At 30.7% G+C, this 24,935-nt stretch overlaps 1 non-coding gene across 1 annotated transcript; it reads right to left on the bottom strand.

Moving 5' to 3' along the window:
* Positions 1-15,913: 15,913 nt before the first annotated feature.
* On the bottom strand, positions 15,914-16,020 carry LOC126016870 (U6 spliceosomal RNA). Its single transcript, XR_007498555.1, has one exon. It is a non-coding gene; the product is annotated as a U6 spliceosomal RNA (small nuclear RNA).
* Positions 16,021-24,935: the final 8,915 nt, after the last annotated feature.

The following is a 24,935-nucleotide window of genomic DNA, read 5'->3' as shown; positions in this document are numbered from 1 at the left end:
TGGATAATGTGCTGTTAGAAATAAAATGGAATTACCTATAATTTATTAAAAATAGATAAAATGACTAAAGTAATATATGTAGAATTTGATAAACTACAGTTGGCATGATTTTTCTAGCAATAGTCAATAATATAGGGTGATTTTCATCTTATGTGAATGTTCATTTTTTTCAGACTGAGTAATAAACTTTATTCAGGATGATGAACAGAGAATGTTACTGCTGCTGAGACATTTATTTTTATTGGCAGGAAAAAAAACCTTTTATAAGGTAAACATAATATTTTAATTTTTCAATTATAATAGAATCTGCAAATGAATAGACTAAAAGGTGGAAGGATAATCTAAACAGGGGTCCTCAAACTTTTTAAATAGGGGGCCAGTTCACTGTCCCTTGGGCCATTGGAGGGTCTGACTATAGTAAAAACAAAAGTTATGAACGAATTCTTATGCACATGGCATATATCTTATTTTGCAACTAAGAAACAAAACAGATACAAACACAATATGTGGCCCGGGGGCCATAGTTTGAAGACCACTGGAACTGTAAGCAAATTTAACCGAAGTCTAACAGAAAATAATCAGCTTAGGAAAAAACAAAATGTCAAATGTAAAATGCAAAAGAATTATATTCCATCAGTGTATATTATATTTAAAATTATGAAAAGATAGTTATATTTTTGTTCTAATAGAAATGTTTCTTTACAAAAATTCTATTTAGAGTAGGAGTATAGAGACCTACATAACTTAAGATTCAATGTTAAAAAAAGAATACAAACAAATGTTTAGCTTCAGGTTTTGAATTACACAAAGGTCATTCGTTTAGGGTAATTGAAATTTTTGTTCATCATCCAAATGAGTGTTATACAAGGGCTTCTGTTTCTGAACTAAGCTAGAGTACTGCACATACTCTGTATAAAAAAAGACAATCAATCCAGTATAATGAAGATATACTCAAGTGGAATAATTAAAGATTATACTGATTAACACTTGATACTCATTAAAATAAATGTGACATGTAACCATAACCATCACTATAATCTGATATAGCCTGAGTAGTTTCTTTTATTTACACTTAATTCTAATATTAAATCCACAAAAAATTGTCAAAATTGATTAATTTGTTAATTTTAAACTTTAGATGTCTAAATTAAAGTATAATTAAAATACTTATATGAAGATATAGAAGCACATGTTAAATTGAGAGGAAAAAATGTGCCTCACCCTAGTGCTCATTCAAGCACAAAGCAATTGGAATAGATTGATTTAAACATGAAGGGCATTTAGATAAAAAGAAAAACCAAACAAAGCTTCTTGTCTAACAGGAAAGAAAGCCTTGTTTGCTTAATTTAAATTATAAAAACAGCTTACTTCCAGAGAACAAATCAAACATAATCTAGTAAGCCCAAGTCTAAAAATGGCAAAACATGTTATTAAAAGGCACTCAATTTTTTGTTGTTTTTGTTTTTGGGTCACACCTGACAACGTTTAGGGGTTACTTCTGGATCTACACTCAGAAGTCGCTCCTGGCAGGCTCGGGGGACCATACGGAATGTCTGGATCTGAACCACTGTCCTTCTGCATACAAGGCAAATGGCTTACCTCCATGCTATCTCTCTGGCTCCAAAAGGCACTCGTGTTATTCAAATAATTATGATAACAAAGGTTTTCTGCATACACTTTACTGGAGCCCTTTATCAGAGTGCAAGGGAAATATATACACTAAATATAATAATATTTATAATATCATAATAAAATATAATAATATGATATAATATAGCATAAAATTATGTATATAATATAATGTAAATATTAAAGTAAAATGATTGATGACCTAAATGAATGTATGTGTGAAAGTTATCTGAGAATTAAAGAATGATGTAGGAATAGTATCATAGAAAAACATATAAGGTAAAAAAATTTAAGTTTCTTACTGCAATATTTGATGTGATGAGGCATCAGTGTTTTGAGAAAGCACACTGGAAAAGTAATTGCTATTACAGTGTATAGAAAAACATCAATCACAGTAGATAATGTGTGGTTTTGAAGGTCATTTAAACAAATAAGGTGACATGTTTGGGCGTGCAGATGTGTTAAAGGAATACAAAAACTTTCACAAGCAGGAAGTTTGGGACTGGAATTGGAAAAGTAAAAGTATAAGTGAAAGATAATATATGTTGAAAAATACTAAGGTTTATTGTAGAGATAATTATTAAATTTACAGCAACTGATCTCACACCAGTTGGATATCTCGCAAGTCAGGCCTGAACCTTACTACCTGTAAGTGCAGTTTCTACAGATGAAGGCAGTTCTCTATCAGACAGTTCCGATTTTTGATGGTAACTGCAAGTCTTGTAAACAAAACCAGGTTGTGTCTGGCCTGGCTAAATGGTTTCAGATGTGGAGATTTCCATATAAACGTCAGCTTCTTTATATTTCTGATCTGAGTTATAGTACAAAGGAGACAGACCCCTGCACTTATCCTCTCATTATTAGTACACAAGATATACATGAGTAAAGTTTGTGTATCTTATGCTCATGAGGGACTCAGGGAGCATGAATGTGTTCACCAACTAGTGAGTTCAATTAGATTTAATGTAAATGTTTTTAATTAGGGTTTCATGATGAGGCCTGTCTAATTAAATCAATGGTAACATCATTTACTTCATCTTTTACCACCCTCTCCTCCCTGGACTTCAGCTAGTTCAGAATTCCAAGACTTTAATCCTGTGATTGCTTTTTACGGTGATATCATCTTGAAGTTATCTATACTGTACTCCAAAAGATCTCAGAAAGAAATAATACTTATAAGGTCTTGCTACTACTGCTTTAGTTATACACCTTTCTTATTGCCTGACTTAATTTTGAAACAAATCTTAGGCTACATCATTCCATTTAATTTGTAATTTTGAAAGGTTTTTCATTTTAATTTGAAACAGTCACTTCCATCCATTAAATAGTAACATGTAAAATACAATAGGATTTAAGTAAAGGTATGTTATATAAAAATTAAGTTAAGTCTTTATATTTTTATGATGGTTGTCACTAAATAAAATACACTGATTTATTATATAAGAAATCATACAATTTTAATAATATAACACAATTTAACATTATAATAATTTGTAATTCCATAGAATCAGTCTTAATTGATTTGGAATAAAATTGCTTTGTGCAATGAAAAATGTTCAAGTGCCTAAAATCTTTTTTATATTAATAACTTAAAAACAATAACAAATATAAACTGTAAGGGACAGAGAAGTAATATATTAGATAAGGCATGACTCTTGCCTGGGGTCAATTTAGTTTCGATCTCTCACACCTCAAAATGTCCTCAAAGCAATTCTAGGATTGATCCTTGATCTAGCAATAAACCTTAAATATCATGGGTGTGACCTACAAAACAAAAAATCTCCTGGGGCCAAAGCAGTGGCAAAAGTGTTAAGACTTACCCATGCTAGCCTAGGATGGAACAACTTTGATCTCCCAACATCCCATATGGTACCCAAGCTAGGAGCAATTTCTGAGCACATAGCTAGGAGTAACTCTAAGCATCACTAGGTGTGGCTCCAAAAACAAACAAACAAAAAAATCACATTAAAACAAGTAAAAAATGTTTCAAAATTTTTCAAAAATTTATTAAGGAAATATATATATATATATATAATTGTTTTCTTAAAAAACAGTGAAAAAAGACATATAATCCTAAAAAACATAGTTGCAACTTGGTTGTGTTGACAGAAATAATAACAAGCTATAGATATTCATCACATGACATTTAAATATTTTGGATTTGGATCCATCTGTATTAAATTCAAATGAATGACAAAATCATAGTTCTCCTATGTATAATTTCAAAGTTCCTTATACAGTTGAGACATTAAATTTATTTTTAAAGTCCTTATTAGTCTTTGGTTCATTTTTCTTCCTTTTGGGAATGAACCACACTTTTCTCTTTAAAATTTTGTAACCAAAAGATGTGTAGATCAAAGAATGGGGGAAAACATGCTAAAATCTATCTACACACTCTTTAAAAGTAATGAAATAATTATAGCTTTTTTAGTCTTCATTTCAACAACTTCTTGTTCAGTTGAAGAGCAAAATATTTATTTCTAAAGCATCTGGCTTATTAAAAATCCTGATTGTAGTAAATTGATGTACTTTCTCATTTTCATTTGTCACAATTACTTTGGAATACACAAAGGAGTCCTGGTGAGCCAAACATTCTGTACAAATCTTGTTTCTGGTAAGTCAAAATTTCCAGACCGAGGTTCAGTTCTGGGGATTCTTTCCTGACCATTCATATATTTTCATGATTACCTGAAAAGATCAAAACGTAAAGGTACTTTGCTCTTATTAAAAATATTTTTATGGTTCAGATGAAAGCTAAATTTAATGATAAAATGTGGTGGATTTTTGATGCAAAAATATGTAATGTCATATATAGTGTGGCATTTGTTTAAAGTTCTTAATTTCATATTTCAGTATTATAAATTAAAATAAAGATAGTTGGTTAATCTTTCCTGTCAACCCATCTCTGCAGTTTTAAACTCACTATATTACTTAATGTTTGGCATTTTAGCAGTTATTTCAAAATAGTAATTAATTTTAGTCACTTTAGTACAGCATGAGTTCATTATTACTTTATACTATTTTATACTTTTTCATATTATCTGCTTTATTTTAAGAACTAAATTTCCCTTTGAGCATTTAGCCTACTGATTTATTAATGTTAGTTCTTTTCACAGTACCTTTTTACAAAATTTTGAAACTTTCCTGAAGATAGGAAAATAATTAGATGGGAATTCTTTTAGGTGCTAAATTTCATCACTAGTTTAATCATTATACTTTTAAAAATAAAACTTTATTTTGATGATAAATATGTTTCTATCATTTGTATGCACATAATTAATAATTGCCATCTCACAGGTTTTTTTTCTTGCAGTTTATTTGCAGATATAGATAGCATTTTTTTTCTTTTGACCACACCCAGTGACACTCAAGGGTTATCCTGGCTATGCACTCAGAAATTACTCCTGATGGGGCTGGAGAGATAGTATGAAGATAGGGAGTTTGCCTTGCATGCAGAAGGACAGTGGTTCAAATTCTGGAGTCACATACGGTCCTGCGTACCTGCCAGGAGTAATTTCTGATCATAGCACCAGGCAGGAGTAATCGCTGAGTGCTGCAGGGTGTGACCCATGAGGGTAAAAGAAAAAAAACAAAAGAAATCACTCCTGGCTTGAGGGACCATATGGGATGGCGGGGATAGAACCTCGTTCCTTCCTAGGCTAGCACAGGTAAGGCAGACAGATGCCTTACTGCTTGCGGCACCACTCCAGCCCCGATGACATATTTCTTAATGTTTTATATCTATAACAAACTATATTTGTTTTTCATTGTTTGTCTACTATGTAATAAAATATTTTATATGAGAAAGATAGTAGCTCTGGTATAGTTTAAAGCCCAGTTTCTGCACATTGTTTTTTAATTTTCTATTTCTAGGTGCTTTTAAATTCCCCCAAAATTTTAAATTTATAACATATTTAAACTTATCAACCAGTGATATTTTGCTATATGGCAGTCCGAATTATTTCAGTATTTCTGAATTAAATAAAAATAACTAGATGTAATTAAAATAGTTTTTCTACTTATTTTCTACTTATTCTATTTATTCAATAATTATTTTCCTTGTGTTGGCAAGAATTATTTCCCTATGTAGCTGACAATGAGTTAATCATTGGGAATTCAGCAATCAATGAAAGAGATAGTTATGACTATATTTACGAGCTGAGAATGTTATGTTCACATGACAGTTTATCTTGCATCCTCTCTCTAAGAAATTCAATCACAGGCTTATTTTCTACCCTTTAAAAATTCAGTTATTGTCATCCCCTGCTTAAAAACTAATCTCAATATCAAGTTTGTCACTATATGATTAGCACCTTCTATTTTCCACTCACTAATTGTGTCACTTTATTTACGAACAATCCTTATAAGTCATCATATTCTAATAATTAATATTTTTATCTTTCACAACACCCTTACATCTTTTCTCTTATAATCTAATTAAATTCCACAATTATTAAATTAATTTCATTAGAAACGTCTCAATTTCCCTTTCAACTACCTTCTACTTTCATACCCATTTGACCAAATACATCCCTAAAATGGAACTATGATATGATTGCTTCTATACATGGCTAGAGTTATGTAAATTTTGATGAAATTCCATTTAAAAAATTTGATCCTTAATTTCAAACAAAGATATACAGCATTTTCTCAATCATCTTATACTTTTATAATTGACTTCTCAGTCTCAAATATTACAATTTCATATATTTTATAAATTTTAATATAAGAAATCGCTGCTTATATTTAGACCTATTTAATGTCCTTACTTTAAATTTCACTAAAAATTGAACATGCAAAAAATATCTAAAAATTTTCACTTTTTTCTATTCCCTTTTACACGCATGCAACTTTATCTTACTTATATCAATAATAGAAGGCTCTATTTTAGAGTCATACATGTACATGTTTACTGAATTCTATATTTTCAGTAATACTTTACTTAGGGGGCGCCTAATGATGCTCAGGGGTTACTCCTGGCTACGCTCTCAGAAATCACTCCAGGCTTGGGGGGACCATATGGGATGCCAAGGAATCAAACCACGGTCTGTCCTAGGCTAGCATGAGCAAGGTAGAAGCCTTCCCGCTTGTGCCATTGCTCCAACCCCTCTGTTAAAAAGTAATACTTTTAAACATTATTACACATTTTTTCTGGCTTGTATATTTTACATACTAATGCATCTATATAGAATGACATCATGTTCTTTTAAGTCTCATAATTAAGTAAATATGAGTTTTTATCCATATTTCACTGTCTACTCATCTCTACTTTCTCCCTTTTTTGTAGCAAAATTTGATAATTTGCATATATATGCATTCTGATCTCATTAGTTTCCTCTTGAATAGACTCATAGGCTTATGTCTTCCCCATTATATCAAATGACCTATTTAAGGTGTGAAACCATCAATAATTTCTGAATTACAAAATGTAATTCACAACTGTATTCTTAAATTAAAACACATTAACAACTGACAAAATTGTTCATTTTATATCTGGATATTATTTTATCCCTTAGTTTCAAGTGGCTTCCTTTGTTTGGCACCTACTTCACTGACACATATGTTTAATTTCTCTTTAATTTCCCCCTTTTACACTTGTGTGAATATTCTAGAGTAGTCCAGATTTCAATACATAAAATATTATTTTATGTTAACAAATTTCTTTATTTTAAACACTATATAGTTTACAGAGCTGCTTATAATAGTTATTTCTGTCACCTAATGTTCCAACAACATCATTCTACCAAGGGTGTAACATTCTATCTTTGTCAACAGTTTCCCATCAGTCCCCAAGACTCCCATTGGCAGGTAAACATAAGTTACTTAATATTGCTTGTTACAATTAAATGGTAATTAAATTCTCTAATCAAAAAAAAAACTGTACTGGATGAAAATTTGTAAAACTTGTTATTTCTCACAATAAGATTATTACGTTGTTATCTAAAGGTTTATTTACTACCTTGTATATTTCTAGATGAGCATTTTTTGTTTTGTTTTATGTAGCTTCTATGATAATTTCACATTTAATTTGGTGTATTCCCACTGGAATGTCAGTATTAAAATTCTAAAAGTATTGTAAGAGTTCTGGGTTTCAAGAATATGTGGAATTAGAAGATGACCTCATTTGACAACAGGAATGGATCATCAGAATGGCTGCAGGGACTTCCATAAGTACAAAGACATGGAAAGAGGCTACTGCACTGGCTCTGAAAAGTCATCAGAAATGTCAGCCACAAAACCGGCCTAAGGGAGGGTTACCAAATAACTAGGGACATTGGTGGTGGAAAATGCACACTGGTGAAGTTATTGTATATTCAATGACTGTAACTCAATTATGAACAACTTTATTTGTGGTGAGAAAAAAAACCTGTATCATGATCAACCTTGTAACCATGGATAGTGTCACAACAACAATAACCAGCATAACTTGAGATTTGACAGGTATATCTGAAGAGGTTAGTGGGAAAGTGGTTAAGATGATGGGTATTGCAACAGTTGTTGGATGTGTATGTAGCTGTTGCATCTTCAGTGGGGTAGGGGACTTGCCCATCCTTCCTTTCTAGGTCTCCAGTGTGATCATCTACAAGATGGAGAACATTAAATTGATGAGTTTTACAGCTTGGTGTGCCTCTTTTTCGAGAGTTAGATGACTTAATGCCATTGGCCAATGGGCTGACATGACAGCTTAAATATTTTAAATTACATGCATATTCAATAAATTTACTCTAATAAATAATTTTATTTTCATACCTCGGTAAGTTACATATTTATATTTTAGTCAGAATATATGAACCAAATTTGAGTTTCTTGTTTTGAAATCTTAATAGAATAACTTAAAGGCCTTTTTTGATCAATCCACTTAGAAGTCTAACATCTGCCTCTAACTTTTTGTAATTGAGCTCATGTTGTACTCTGTCCCTGAAAAAAATATTCCTCCTGCTATAACATGCCTCTTCTACATATATTAGTGATTTTCCACTTGGCTGGATCAAATCTTTTGACTTTTTTCTAGTTTCATTTTATATTTTACAAATCACAGTGTAGTTTTATTAGCTTTTTATTCATAATTAACAGAAATATCAGTACTACTCAGTATCTCCATTATTTAGTACTATTCTGATTTAAGCACCCAAAATACATCAAAAGGAATTATACCACACCTTTGTAATGTTACTCTCTCTGTGACTACAAAGCATTTTCTAGCTTTTTCCTTTAAAAAAATTATTATTATACCATTTTATCTGAAAAAACTCTTCTAGTTTCTCATCATTTAGTTAAATGACACTTATAAATTATTTTATAACATTTTGTCACTTCAATAAAGTTTTAAGAAGTAGAAAATATTTAACTTTATAAAAAGATTCTACAATGCTGTAATTTTTTTTACACAGCAATAACCCTGTATAGTTAGATAAATTTTCTAGCAATGTGTATAAATGTACTATTATATAAATAAATTCAATGTATAAAACTTTCAGTTAAAAATGACTTCTGCTATTTATATACCGCTTATCTCTAAATATTGTCTTGGAGCTTTTTCTACAAATATGTTTTAAATAACAAATGTATACTTTAAAATAAAAGATTACATGGTAGCAGAAGAATTACTACATTAATAGAACAAGACTAATCTAATTTCAAATTCCTAAATTAAGCTCAGTTTTAGTTTTCAAAGAGGTGATAAAATGTTTTAAATATTAATAAATATAATTAAAATTAATAGTAATGTAAATTTAGCTACAAAATCAATAGCTCTGTAAACAACTTAAAGACTATAATTTATAAAGAATATTTTTAAAGCCATGAGTTAAATACATTACTTTTAAATTATTTATAAAATGCATCACAATGCTGAGGATGTATTTCACTGTTAAAGAACTTTTTCATGAGTTTAATACATAAATTCATACATATAAAATGTGTTAATAATGCAACTGTTTAAATAGTTAAGAATGCTGTTTAAACACTTTGTAAAATAAGTTTCCTAACATATTATTGATTTGTACAACATATTTTTAAAACACACAGAAACTATTGCCTCTTATAGTCCCTAGTTTTTGGAAAATTAAAGGTCAATTTATCAGTCTATTTAGTTGAGTGAAAAATTCATTCAGTTTTTCAACATTTAAAAAAATATCTAGAGCCGATGTGGTAGTGAGTAAAGTGCTTGCCCTGCATGTGGTCCACCTCTATTCATGGCACCCATATGAACTCCTATAAGCATATCAGAACTAAGCCTTGAACACCTCGAGGTTTAAAAAAAACTAAGAATTAAAATCAAATACTCATCAAACAGCAGGAGACTAATTCAGATACAAATAGCATCTTTATACTTTAACAGATGTTTATACAAAGAAAACAGCTCATATTCTGATGAAAATATTGAAAAATAGTTTCACAATGTTCATTTTATTTTTTATGGGAAATTATATTGTAGAATAATGCATTTTATCTTGTAGAGGAAAATTCCAATCATTATTACAAATAATTTCAGGGTTACTACTAATAATAAATATTTTACAATTTAAATTCAAGTATTTGCAATTACAATCTTTTTATTCTGTTTTTGTTTTTGTGTCACACCTGGCAGCTCTCAGAAGTTACTCCTGGCTCTATGCTCACAGATTACTCTTGGCAGGCTCAGGGGACCATATGGGATGCCCAGATTCGAACCACCAACCTTCTGCATGAAAGGCAAATGCCTTACCTCCATGCTATCTTTCCGGTCCCTTACAACCTTTCTTTGATGACTAGCAAATCTGAGGCAATTAAGTTTTCATGTTATTTCAGGAATGAAGTTTACTAGTTTTATCAATATTCCCAAGACAGTTCGATTCAGTCTGTTTGTTTTAGTTTTTGGTTTTTGGGCCACACTCAGTGACACTCAGAATTACTCCTGGCTATGCACTCAGAAATAACTCCTGGCTTGGGAGACCATCTGGGACGTTGAGGATTGAACTATGGTTGGTCCTAGATCACTCCATGCAAGACAAATGCCCTACTGCTGCTCCTTCGCTCTAGCCCCTATTAGGTTCAATCTTTCTAAAATTTTTTTTATTTTTCTGGTGAGTTTCACAAAGTGTTAGAAACATCTTCTGTAAGTAAAAAATATCTGATATATTTTTTAAACTTGAGTTAATAATATTAATTCAATTAATGATCAATTATTAATAGTAGTTCAAATTTTTCACACTAAAATATACTTAAATGTGCAAGAATCATATTTTCTTTATTCTGTAGGCTTCTGTTGTTTTTAAGCAGAGTTTCACTAATACACTGCTCTTTACTTCAAGTTTGGCTTTAAGACCATTTTGCTTTGACTAGTAGATTTTGGCAAAAATGCTGTTTTCTGGTCTATTTCTTCAGTTTGGCCTCTGATCTTAGCCTTTTAGAATATTTCTTCCTGAAAATTGCCCAGGCAATCAGGGAAGAAGGCCACAAAACCCAGAAAGACATCCAGCTTGAAAATAGGTATCAGCTGCCAACTACTTTCAAATAGATCAAAAGCTATCATCAATTCCATTTTAACAGACAACACAGAACAGAGAGAAGCTTTGCTCACTGAGATGTGTCAAAATCAGAGATTGTGATCAATCAAATTAAATTAAAAATTATATTGTCTGACATAATAAATAAGCATAGCTTTACATAAAGTTTACTACTAATGTTCTTTTGATACCATTGTGCTGCTTCCCCCCCTCCATAATCCAGGATTAGCTGTGGTGTTGGTAATACAAATGAAAGTATATTTTAACCGTAGAAATGCAAATAAGTAAACATACTTTTGAAGTGGTGATATCTACTAGAAAGTTTTAAAAAGTTCGTATTAAATTATTCTTGTTTTTTGATCTAATGTTTTCATAGTATATCTAATATCATTTTATGTAATAATTTTGAAAAATCAGGAAGAAACTGCATGAAAATTACTCTCAGTCAAAATACAGTAGCACAGTATCAATATTATAATAATATTATTATGATTAAGGTAAAATTCCTTGGTAGATATATAGGGAAATGGAATATTTGCAATTGTGCAAATGAATTAGAAGAGGATCTAAGATGAACTAATTATTTAAAGTGCCAATAGTTAACAGTTACAGACATTTACAGTCCTATATTAACTAAGAGACATTCTGGTATTAGTAAATAAAAAAAAAACACACATTAAACATTGTACTCTTGGGGCCAGAGAGTTAGCATGGAGGTAAGGCATTTGCCTTTCATGCAGAAGGTCATTGGTTTGAATCCCAGCATCCCATATGGTCCCTCAAGCATGCCAGAAGTGATTTCTGAGCGTGGAGCCAGGAATAACCCTGTACACTGCCGGAGTGACCCAAAAATCAAAAACAAAACAAAACAAAACAAAAAACATTGTATTTTTTTAAAATAATTAATCAAGACTTGATTACCTGTCACTAAAAAATTTGTGTGCATTCTATACAGTTTCACTGTTGCTTGTTATTTAAGACATAATCATTAATAAAACATTTTACTAAGGTAAAATATTTATTGAGGAATAAATATTGAGCAATAAATATTATTGACGTACAATAATTACTTTACAATAAATATTTATTTACTTATAGATGAGGGAATAGGAGAGGAAGAATAGTATAATACAGAGACTATTATTAGTAGAATATGGGCTTGAAAGAGCAAGCCAACTCTTAAGTTATGGTCTCTGCATAAGTGCATTTTATATCTAAAAAATAAGCTATAAATCTCTGTGTTCTAGGAAGACCTCTCTATTGAGATCTCAAAACATCATTTTTTTGAGAACTCTATTACATTTTTTTCCATAATGAAGTCTTATGCACTCATACACTCTCATTCTTCCAACATTGATGATATGAGCCTTTTGCTGTGAAAGTCCTTGCCCTCTCATATATAATGTGCATATTTGATCCTTACCTCTAGAGATCCAAATAATCATAGTTCTCTACTCAGGACTAGTTGCCTATTTCCTTATATGAATAAGGTATCTGCATGATTCTACAGCAACATAAAGTATATATACTCATCTATCAATGTGCAGGTCTCTAAATATTCTGAGTGTAAAAAAGATTCGTAGACCCCTTTTTCTCTCTACCACAAATTTATCTTTTCTCCATCAAACTGTACACAGTTCTACTGATGCAAATTTGACCTCAGTCAAGTGAGTTATCAACTCATGAAGGGACATAAACTGGGATGCATATTGCAAAGTGAAAAATGGGTCTTCTAAAAAACTACCTATTGCATAATTTCAACTCTATGGCATTGTTGAAAGATTTGGAGTCCCAGGTTTATTCAGTATATGATATGGCATGATTCTCCAAGCATCACCGGATGCAAGTTCATAAACAATGGCTCCTTGCATCTGAAATTCTGTCCATGAGTTCTGTCACAACACAAACATTCAGTAGTTGTCAAAAATTGAGAGGAAGGGAAAGATAAATGAAAAGTTTAGAGAGTATGTTTTTGGAAGGTAATGTTATCCTGTATGCTACTCCAATATTAGACACAGGTTTGTTTAAAGAATAAAATTTGGGTCTGGAGTGAATGTACAGCAATTAGGATATTTGCCTTGTATGTGGCTGACCTAAGATTAATCACCAATACCTCCTATCTCCTCCCCAGGTTGACAGGGATAATTTGTGAGTGTATAGCCAGAAATAATCACTGAACACTACTTGCTGTGGCTCAAAGAACCAACAAACACACAAAAGGAAATGTGCTATAGAAGAAATAAATACAAATTACTTATGTGAATTAATGTATCAAGATAGATCACAGGAATATTTTATGACTTTCTTTTATAGATACATAATACAACAAAAATAAAGGCATCGCAATAAATAATGCTATCTTTTTTGTTGTTGTTTTTAGTGTTTGGGCCACACCCGCTGAAACTCAGGGGTTATTCCTGGCTAAGCTCTCAGAAATTGCTCTTGGGTTGGGGGGGATCATATGGAACCCCAGGGATTGAACCCAGGTCCTTCCTGGGTCAGCAGAGTGCAAGGCAGACGCCCTCTATTGCACTCCTGCTCTGGCCCCTAAAATAATGCTATCTTAAAATAAAATTTGATATGTCCTTTTATTCATCAATTTTATTTTATTTGATCAGCACTGTTTTAAATTGTAGTCAACCAGTAAATTTAAACCATGGAACTAGAGAGGTAATACAGAGGGTAATGCATCTACTTACACAAGGGTGACCTGGGTTTGATTTCCAGGCCTTTGTATATTCCCCCCAAACTATCGTGCAATGGTCCTGAGTACAGAATATCATGAGGTATGACCCCCAACAATAACACGATAATTAAATTATTATATGTTATACTAAAAATAATAAGTATATCTGGATGAAGAGGTAGCCAGAAAAGCTTAAACATGTTTCTGGGATATGAGTACCTGAGTATGATAACTGGCCTTTATGACCTCCAGCCACCACAGTTATAATTCTGGTAGTTCTGTTTCAGCCCAGCAGTGCAATATATGCTTCAAAACTGAGATCTCAGACATGTATTCTAAGATTTTATAACTGACAATGACCACTGGATCCCTGAGTATCATTGGGGAATATCTCACCTGAATCATTTTGTTTCAAAATTAGAGTATATACATGATACGGAAATATTGTCTAAGAAAATTAAGAATGAAGAAAAAAAACTTCATGAAGTAGCTGTGCTTCAGTTTATAGTAGTGTCATGTGCATAAAGAAACCTCTTAAAATGATCCACAAAGCAAATAGAATTTTAATAGTAAATATCACAAGGTCCAAAGAAAGTTTAAATCTAATTCAGAATTATTCCATAAAGGTCAGTGAAAAGTAGATAAGGGAAAAGAAAGAACATCGGAAGATAGGAATTTCAATAATGTCCTCATCAGAAAGGTCAGATTTTTCCCTGCTGTTTTTGTAAAAGATTACAAAAATATTCAATTAAGAACTGCTGAGTAATTTTAAAAATAAAAGAATTTGCTTCCAGTTCCTGAATATCTCCTAATTGCTTTATTTGCATTCATCAGAGCATTTAAGAACCAGGACTTAAGGCAAAGCTTAGATTTTGCTGTAGGCCTTGAGGCATAGGTAATTTCTTTCTCTTCACATGGTTTCTGTCATCTCATAACCTGAAAGGTACGATTCTGACTGAAGGCTGCCTCTGTTCAGCTTTATTATTAAGCATAATTCTGAGTCACAGAGTTCTCACTGGATCTTTAAAAGCTAGAGGAAACATGCAACTTAAATAAAGTGCTCCTTATAAATTTAGGTGGACCATAGGCGTGACAGATTTATGTTAAAAAATAGATATGAAAGAATTTAGCATGGAATGAAAGAAGCTCTTCCTTTATTTTTGGCTCTTCAATATTCTGTTCTAAATTAAAAGTAGTTGATGTGATTTTTGTACAACACAATGTCAAACATAATACAGAAGAAAAATATATAAGAAATATTCTATGCTGTCATCATTTATCAGAAGAGAAGTGAGAGAAAACACTTTTTTGTATAAAAATAATACAAATAATTTGAGCATCATTGGTATCACTAATAAATTTCTATATGGAAAGTTTACTTATAGTGGAAACTTAAAGTACTGTGATAGCTCATTTCAAAGTTGATAGGAATTCCTAAATATCACAAAAAAATAAAAGGGAAGAGAGCACAGTTCCTGAAAAAGAATTTATAGAATTAAATACAAAATTGTATTTATTAAAAGGACATATTTAAATATAATGTCTTAAAACATAGCTGGAGCACATAAATTACTATATTCATTATTACTCTGATAAAATAGTTTGTAATAAGAATTCATACATTTATAAAAATAAGACTATATTTGACTGTTTTTATAAAACTTTAGAAATATACTTGCAGCACTTTACTTTAAAATAAATAAATTTATTCCAAGGAAATATTTATGCAAAAATTATGAGACATGTATTGATTAAGAAAACATTAAATGAAAAAGCCTGTTAGAAAATTTATTAAAAGGTATGTACTCGTGTGGAAATACACAATATTAAACAAGAAAAGTTAATTTCCTGGAGAAGGTTTATGACAATAGACTTATTTTCCAAGAGATAAAATAGAGCCAACAATTTATTTTGAAAATGCTAACATCGTGAACATCTAATATTTTTTTAACCCCAGCAGCAGGCTTTCGTCAGATTAGGAAAATAAAGTGTCTTGTGAGTAATTATGCAAGGAGTTACATATTAGAATTTAAATATGTGTTTACAAGGTACATGTCTTAATAATATAAAGTCAAGCTATGACCAAAATTAATCTTTTTTTTTTTTTTTTAAAAATATGGAACGCTTCACGAATTTGTGTGTCATCCTTGCGCAGGGGCCATGCTAATCTTCTCTGTATCGTTCCAATTTTAGTATATGTGCTGCCGAAGCGAGCACCAAAATTAATCTTAAACTGTGTAACACATTATGTATATTCTTCTGGAAAAATATGTATATTTGTGCACATCAATGTATAAAACACTTTTGCATGTGTAACTAAGGCCTACCAAACATGTATAAATACTTTCTTTCTCCCACATAATTATTGTGTATCAAACAAGTATTATGGTTTGAAATAGTCCTGGGGAGAGATAAAACAAAAATACTAAAATTGAACCTGCAGACAAATCTCAGTAGCAATTACTAATGGTCATTTCAACATCTAAGAGCACATCATATGGAAATAATAATATGTTGTGGTAAAAGCAGCAATGGAAGCAGAAAATTGAGCTTGACTGCTGGATAATCATATCTTCAAGTTTTATCTACTGGGCCCAATAAAAACATTTGGACATAGTAAGTACATAGATTTTGTTTTTCACTTTTTTTTAACTTTACAATGCATTGGAAACTCTGCAAAAATTACTGTATCATGAATAAAAGTGGGCACATATAAATATAAATGTAATTTTGTGACTTTATATTTTTATACAAGCTACAAAAATGTGCCTAGCACTTTCGTTGGCTAATGGGATTTTAATGTAAAGTGGTAAAGACAAGCACATATCCTTTTCAAGCTTACAAGTTCCATACAAGTATGCATAAAACTTTCTCAAGTTTACATATGAAAAGTTCAACCTCCTGTTGTCTTCAAGTCTTCCACAATGGGTTTCAGAAACAGTACATATATGCATTATAGTGATCCAATTAAGTAAGATAATTCTGTAAAACAACAATATATAGACTATGTGAAGACATAAATATGATCATGGGGAAATAGCAAGCAGACAAAAGGATTTATTTTGTTCTGAATATAACCCAAAATTCCAATTAAGATTATAGTGTCTATGATTCTATTGGTGTTGCAAATTTTCAAATATCTAATTTCAAATTGAAAGAAGTATAATTAGAGATGTTTATGGTTTTTAATTAATATGAATAAAGCAATAGTACACATTGTATAAATATAAAATAAATGGAACAATAAGTGTGAGGAAACAGATGAAAATGAAATAATATTGCATACTCTCATTTGAAGCAATGTTCATTAGATTTGGAAATTAATTAATCTTTGCTGACCTCTGTAACAATTAGCTGAGTTCTGAGAAAAGAAACAGAGTTCTGAGAACAGGAACTAGATTACAGTGGGTTGAATACTGAATGGTAGGTTCAGGACTGGTCAAATGAATCAAAACCATTCCTATGAGAATTTTGGAGAAGAAATGGAAGAGATCAACTTTGAAGTCATTGAAAGAAAGAGAGGTCTGTGCTAGCATATCAAAGTCATTTTTGTCTTTGCCTAAGGATTCCCTTTTAAAGAATAATAGTCTAGATGTGGGTAGAAGTTGAAACATGGTGTTATTCTTTGTGTTTAAAATTAAATTATATGCTTAATTTCTTTAAATCTTATGGTTTTACTTATGGTTAAAAATGTAGTTATTTATATAGATAACTATCATATACTAATTTAATATATTAAATTATATAACTATTAAATACATAGAACTTTCAAAGATTTGGGGGGAAATTATGTTAAGCAAATAGATTTCTTAAATACATACAATTATTCAATATATTCTATGTCTTGACATGATATTAATAACAGCAAACATCATGATAATATGAGTATAACTAACTAGACATCAATATGAGAAATGAAAAGTCTCCAATTCTGAGTGTATCTCCAAAGTAAATGTCCAGTTCAGTTATTTGTGTAACAAAAAATATGAGGTGACATAGTTTCTACACAATATTTTAGTAAAATATGACAAGATAATCAATAAAATTTTATCTACAATAAATGAAATACTCTTTTCTTTCTTTGTGGGATGACTTCAAATCCACATCCAGGTATGTATCAAATAATTATTAGCCTGTTAAAAATAAATGTAATATATTTATAAGCAACTCTGATGTTTTGATTCATTCTACCTGCAATTAAGTGTGAATGAATAAAATATGCAAAAACTATAAATATACACATATAATATTTGAAATTGAGTAATTTCAGGTTTTCTGAAAATAAGCAGAAAGGTAAGAAGTAATTCTTGCATGTGCACATTGTGCTTTGTTAACACCCAAACCCTTTACTTTTAAACATATGTATCCTTCACCTATATGAACTTAATATCATATGAATCATGATTTTATATATTGAAGAAGCTGAGTTTTAGAACGGAAGTCAAACACACACAAAATGGTCGAAGAAGGCTTCTCATATCGCTTAAATTTTATACCAAAGAATTCATAATAGCAATTTTTTCAAGCTGTCATCTTTATATAAAGTGAAAATAAAAGCAGATACTGCATATAGTAAGATTAAATTCAGCAAAACATGCCCAGGCTTTATTGAAGTTCGCATGAATTTTCTTGAGACTAGAGTGAGCACTTCCAACTGGTGAAAACTATCCTTCCAACTGGAGGAAACAATGCTAAAATGGGCATCCTCTTAACAGCATCCTTTCTAAATTCAGTGCTCTAAATCTATACATAGGAGCCTGGAGAGATAGTACACCAGTAGGCACTTGCCATGCAAACAACTGTCAGAGTTTGAGCTTTGATATTTGGCATGAATCCTTGTCTGAGCACTACCAATAGTGATCTGAGAGCAGAGCTAGGAACAGTAGCTTAGAGCCAGGAGCCCTGAGTATACCCAACAGTGATAACAAAACAAAACAAAATAAAGCAGAATTCTTTTCACAGAGTTTGCATACTTGCCTTGCATTCAGCAGTCCCAGGTTCAATCCAAGCCATCTCATACAGTTGCCTGAACACTGCCAGAAGTTAGCTTAAAGCACACCTTGTGTGAAATAAAAACCAAAAGAAGATCCTTTTACAGCATCCTACTGTGTGAAAGATATTTTTAATACAAAAATAAATGAGTGAAAAAGTATGTACAGAATTGATGTCAAGAAGAAATACCAAATACATTAAATTTGTCAAGCATTTTATTCTAAATAACAGTGTACTTTGAAAATGACATCCTAAATGACATCCTAAAAGCTGTAGCGCCTGTAAAAGTCTTTACAATGTACACCACCAGAGAACAACATTTTAAATCAATTATTTCATTAACTGCGTTGCTATTATATGCAGGACAGATTTACTTTTTAAGTGAATAGAGGTGCAGATCACTTTTGGTAATAATAGAGGCAAGGTATGAATAAGAGCTTTATGTATCAGTAATTCTGAAAGTGTTAGCAAACTGAAAGGCAAATTAGAAACTGAAGGTGTCAGATTACAGTGTGAATTAAAGAGAAAAATTCTAGCAGCTTTTATTATCACCAGATTACCTGTCAAGTATAAATGGGAATATAACACTAGTTTTATTTTTATATAATCTAACATATTATATTATATAATATTCTGACCTTTCCAAATTTACTGTATAGAGAATACAGAGATTTTGACTGTAAAATGTGATTTGGATAATTTTGGCTATTTATATTTGACATATACACAAAATAATTTTAAATGCAAAGTGAAATGCAAAAGCAATATTCAAATGCTACTTTATACACTTATTTCTTACTGTTTTTAATATTAATTACTTAAGCAATTTTTTATAATATATATACTTAAATTAAGTTTTATTATGCGGTAGAACAGAAGATTTTTGTTTATTTTGTATATATTATTATATAGCAGGTGAGATGAATAAAAATGAACCCAAATGTAGTGGTTAGAAAATTGGTTTCCTGGCCGGAGAGAGAGCATGAACAAAAAGTGTTTGCCTTGCATGCCTAAGGACAGTGGTTCAAATCCCGGCATCCCATATGGTCCTCTGAGCCTGCCTGGAGCAATTTCTAAGTGTAAAGCCAAAAATAACCCCTGAGCGCTGCAGGGTGTGACCCCTTCCCCCCAAAAAAGAAAGAAAATTGGTTTCCTACTTTAAATAATACACTTGTTCTCTTATTTCTCAAAATTCAACTGATAAAAGCTAAGCCTAAAATTTGGAATTAATATAAGTGAAGATTTTAATATATTATATCTAGAATATAATTAAGTTATATAATAATATTGAAGAAAATATTTTTCATTTTAGTGTAAATTGAAATTGTAAGTTTATTTTATATATCACATAGAACTTTTTTTAAATATGCACATGCCTACATACATTCCACATAGAATACAGATTATAGGGAATTGTATTAAAACATGACTATAATTATTTCAAGTGATATCATTGCCTTAGTGTATTTCTGATTCCTCAAAATTATAAAAAAAAGTATTTGCATAGAAAAAGTTAAAAGTTAATCAGACAGTAAAGTTTCCATTTTGGGTTAAGCAAAAAAAAAAAAAATATATATATATATATATATGCGGTGAAATTAACTGGAAGTCCAAAAGTTTGAAATCCCAGCTCCTTTTTTCTCCAGTAAAACGATAATGGTCAAAAAGGAAATAAGAATATCCCTGCTGATTATTCTTCTGGAAAGGTAAATAATACTTTGAGTGTTCATGAGATCATCAACAATGTATGCAACCTCCACAGAAGAAAGACACAGTAAGTACTTAAAAAATAACTATTTTATTGTATGACTTTCTCAGAAAATGTCATTGTCTATTTTAAGCTAAGTTTTCATCTCTTAAGCTAAGTTTTCATCTTTTACTCTATTTTCAACATTACTAGATATTAGATATTATTTTAAACTCTCAGTAAGAAATAAAGATATGCTGGAAGAATCATTCTTCCATAAGATTGTTCTGCTTGTTTATTAAATACAATACAGACATTATTATATACATAAAATGATTCTTCTGATACATCTGTATATATGTATACTTTAGAAAACAAATCTATTTCATATCAAAAGTTCTAACGTGTACTTTTAGTAGCCTTTAAAACTTTTTATATAATACTACGTTACAAATAGACCTAATTAAAATGTGATTTTATGCATTTGACATGGACATGGTTTGGGATCTTTTCAGTTACGCACAATCTCACTCCTGTTTCAGGCTTAGTAAATTACGTATGACATTTTGACATCTGTGGAAATATACATATGGAAGCTTGGGTCTACTTGTTTTAGTTTACATATAAAAAGAAACAGATAAAACAGGTACAGTTTTAATGAATTCTACACAAGATTTGTTCTGTTCTATTTCCTATACTATCAGAGACAAATATAAAATAAACTCTGAAAGAACAAAACAGTCACTATAAAAATATTAAGATAATTTTGAGCCAGGACAATAACATCTATGGTAGTATGTTTGCCTTGCAAATAGCCCAGCCAGGTTTGATCCCCAGTATCCCATATAGTCCCCAAGCCTGCCAGGCATTATTTTTGAGCAATGAACTGGGGTAACCCCTGAGTTCATGTGTCAAATTCCAAAACTATAATAGAATTAAAATTATTCCTGTGTGAATTCATATTTATTTTTCTAAAAGTTCACTTATAGATCATGCATTAGAATTTATATATCATTTTGTAATTCATATCACCCTTGAAAAAAAAGTATGTGACAGCTTTTCTCCAAGATCAAATAAATCAAAGATCAATAAAATCTATATTGGTTTCATGGCAAAACCAAGTCTACTTTACTAGAACCTTGTTTTTAGACATTTTGCAAGAAGGAGAGGTGATCTCCACAAGCATCCATTTTCTGTTTCTGCAATTTCAATTTGCTTGGAATTTCAATAACTATTGTTACAAAAGTGAACTTTGCAAATTACACAGAATGTTATGTCCTTTCTCTCATTTTTGTCCTTGGATATACAACTAATTCCATTAAGTTTTCTTTATTAACTTGCAAGAAAAAAGTCCCAATTTTTTAACTTCTTCAATTAATATAGATTCAGTATACTCAGACAAATATATATACATATATATCTCTATATATATCTATATATAGATATATATATATATGTCATGTTTATGAGGCTTAAATAAAACAATATATGTGAAGCAAATGAAATGGCATGTAAACATGGAAATGATCAATCTCTCTACTATTTCAACAGATGAATATTGGATGTAAACTTCCAGTTGGCCTCTCTTAAACCCTAAAACTAACCATAACCTATATAGATGCCTTTACCAAGGTAGCCAAAAAACAGTCAACAAACCACAGAAAAAATGGCATCGATTTTATCAGTGCTTTGGTAGTGTGGTTTCCAGCTGTTTTTGTGGATGATGACTTTAAATTTATATTCTATTTTCCTCGCAAGTCTTCTCTTTCTAACTCCCTAAATACATACTCCTCAACTCTAATTAAAGTATTTATTTTGAGAATACATATTGTTAAGAAGAAAGTATCATGAACTGGGAAGATGAGTATAGCACTTCGGGTCCATGTCTATTTCCAAGAAGTACTCAGAAGGTATTGGAGCATCATTTGGAGGAGCCTTGGAGACTAATAATAGTTCAAAGGAGGATAGTATTCCAAACAATTCAGTGTCAGAGAAGTATTGTACTCTGATACTTGCACTAAAACTATGACTGAGTGACTGAGGTAGAGAAGAATCACTGGTGGGATCCTTATTGATGAGCCCCATGAATTCCATTTACCATAAAAGATATAATCATTTATGAATTATTTCTTCAACTTTGATGGTCAAAACTAGATACTAAGAATTAAAAAATAACAAGATAACATAGCATTTTCTGCTCCGATATTAGATCCTATTTTCAAATAGTAATAATCGGCATGTGACACAGTATGAATATATCGAAAACACTTAAAAGTTTTGATAGGGGTTATTGTTTTATTCCCCTTTTTTATAGAGTAACATATTTTAAGACCTTCTATAGTTTTAAAGTGATAATTTAGAGATTATAAAATTAATTTTTAGAAATGTGCTAGTATTACAATTTTTATTTTTTAATTTTTAATAATATGTATGTGATCAAAGTGAATTACAAGTCTTTCAGAGTTATATTCAAGGTATATTACAATTTTTCTTAAAAATGCGCTTACATGGGTCCCCCTGAGAGCCACCTGGTTTGGTTTAAAAAACAAACAAACAAACAAAAAGTAACCAAAAAACTTCTCACAGAACAAATTGAAACATCTTCTTCCTCAAAAAATTTATCTTTCAATATCATAGGTAATAGTATAGCTATATAATATCAATATAACTCATGATGATTTAACATAGATTGAGAAAAATATAATTATATAATATATACTTATATATTATATATAACATATAATTATAAAAATATTTTATAAATCATAGTAGAGATTAATATTCTATGGACACAGTATACTTTAAAAACATGTATTGCCTATTATTTTTGATAAATGTGTATGCTTTTATTTGCAGAGAAGATGACTAAAAATAGAGATGATCATAATATAGTCTAGATTATTACTGAAAATATCCTTCTATATATTATGTATTCTGCAGCATTACATAGTTAATTTCTCATGCAGTCTCTAAATTTTCTGGTAAAGACAACATATTAACATCAGAAATAATTTGAGACACTCTCAAGGCATTTATTAACATTGGCTCTAGAACCATTCTTGAATCACCCTTGTGAACTACCAGATCATGGCATTAAATAAAAAACAGTAACAGATAAACTGAAGGTTGCTGCTGAATTTTCCTTTATTCTTTTAATGTTTAAACTATGAATTTTGCTTAAGGAAAGAGATGGATATCCCAAGGATATAATCTTGAAGAATGATTTTTAGAGCTCACCAATACACACAGTCTCCACTTAAGAATATCCTAACAGAGGCCTGAGCGATGGCGCAAGAGGTAAGGCGTCTGCCTTGCCTGTGCTAGCCTAGGTCAGACCACGGTTTAATCCCCAGATTCTCATATGGTCCCCCAAGCAAGGAGTAATTTCTGAGGGCATAGCCAGGAGTAATCCCTGAGCATCACCGGGTGTCGCCCAAAAACCAAAATAAATAGATAAATAAATAAAAGAATATCCTAACCTAACCACACACCTACAATCAGGTAAGATGTTTCATCTCCAGGAACATAATAAATGTGCTGTCTTTAAAGCAATAAGTCTAACACAAGATGCTAAATACAGAAACAGGAAGAAAATATACACTGTAGTTCAATGACAGAAGTAAATAAATATATTATGAATTTTATATGTTTAAAATAACTTTCACTTCATTATTTCATATGTGTTTCAACAAATGAATCTTTTCATTAGGCCCCCTTGTTACCCAAACCATCCATGTGTTTTCAAAGAGGAAAATAGAGAAATAATTACAGATTCCCTATCAATGGTCCTCAAACTACAACCTGCGGGCCATATATTGTATTTATTCCCATTTTGTTTCTTCACTTCTAAATAAGATATATGCAGTGTGCATAGAAATTTGTTCATAATTTTTGTTTTTACTATAATCTGGCCCTCCAACAGTTTGAAGGACAGTAAACTGGCCCCCTGTTTAAAAAGTTTGAGGACCCCTGCTATTTATTTTAGAAATTTTAAGTAAATCTATTTTATTTGCAGAGAAATATATAAACACAGTCAGCATCTATCTGGTCTTCTGATAATACACAATATAATACAAAATATAATTTTATATTTTTTGTAAAAATTAGAATAAACTGTTTTACATTTTCATAAACAGATTAATTCACATGTGTTTATATTTATTTATTCATATCACAAATATGCTTTCATATGTTTTTCCACTTTAAATGCATTCATAGTTTTTCATTATGAAAATGGTTGATAAGTGGTAGTTATTTTTACTTTATTTGTTGTACTTTTATGTTCGGCAACACATATATTTTAATATCATAGAAAAACAGTATAATTAATTTCTGATATAGGTATATTAATTATAGAGTGTAGTTTCTTTTATTTGAACTTGGACTTATTTAAAATGTAGATCCAATGTTATGCAATAATGATACTCATTTTAAAGAAGAAATTATGACTTTA

This window comes from Suncus etruscus, chromosome 8, assembly GCF_024139225.1.
Source record: "Suncus etruscus isolate mSunEtr1 chromosome 8, mSunEtr1.pri.cur, whole genome shotgun sequence".
Classification (NCBI taxonomy): Eukaryota; Metazoa; Chordata; class Mammalia; order Eulipotyphla; family Soricidae; genus Suncus; species Suncus etruscus.
This window is presented reverse-complemented; position numbering and strand designations above follow the sequence as displayed.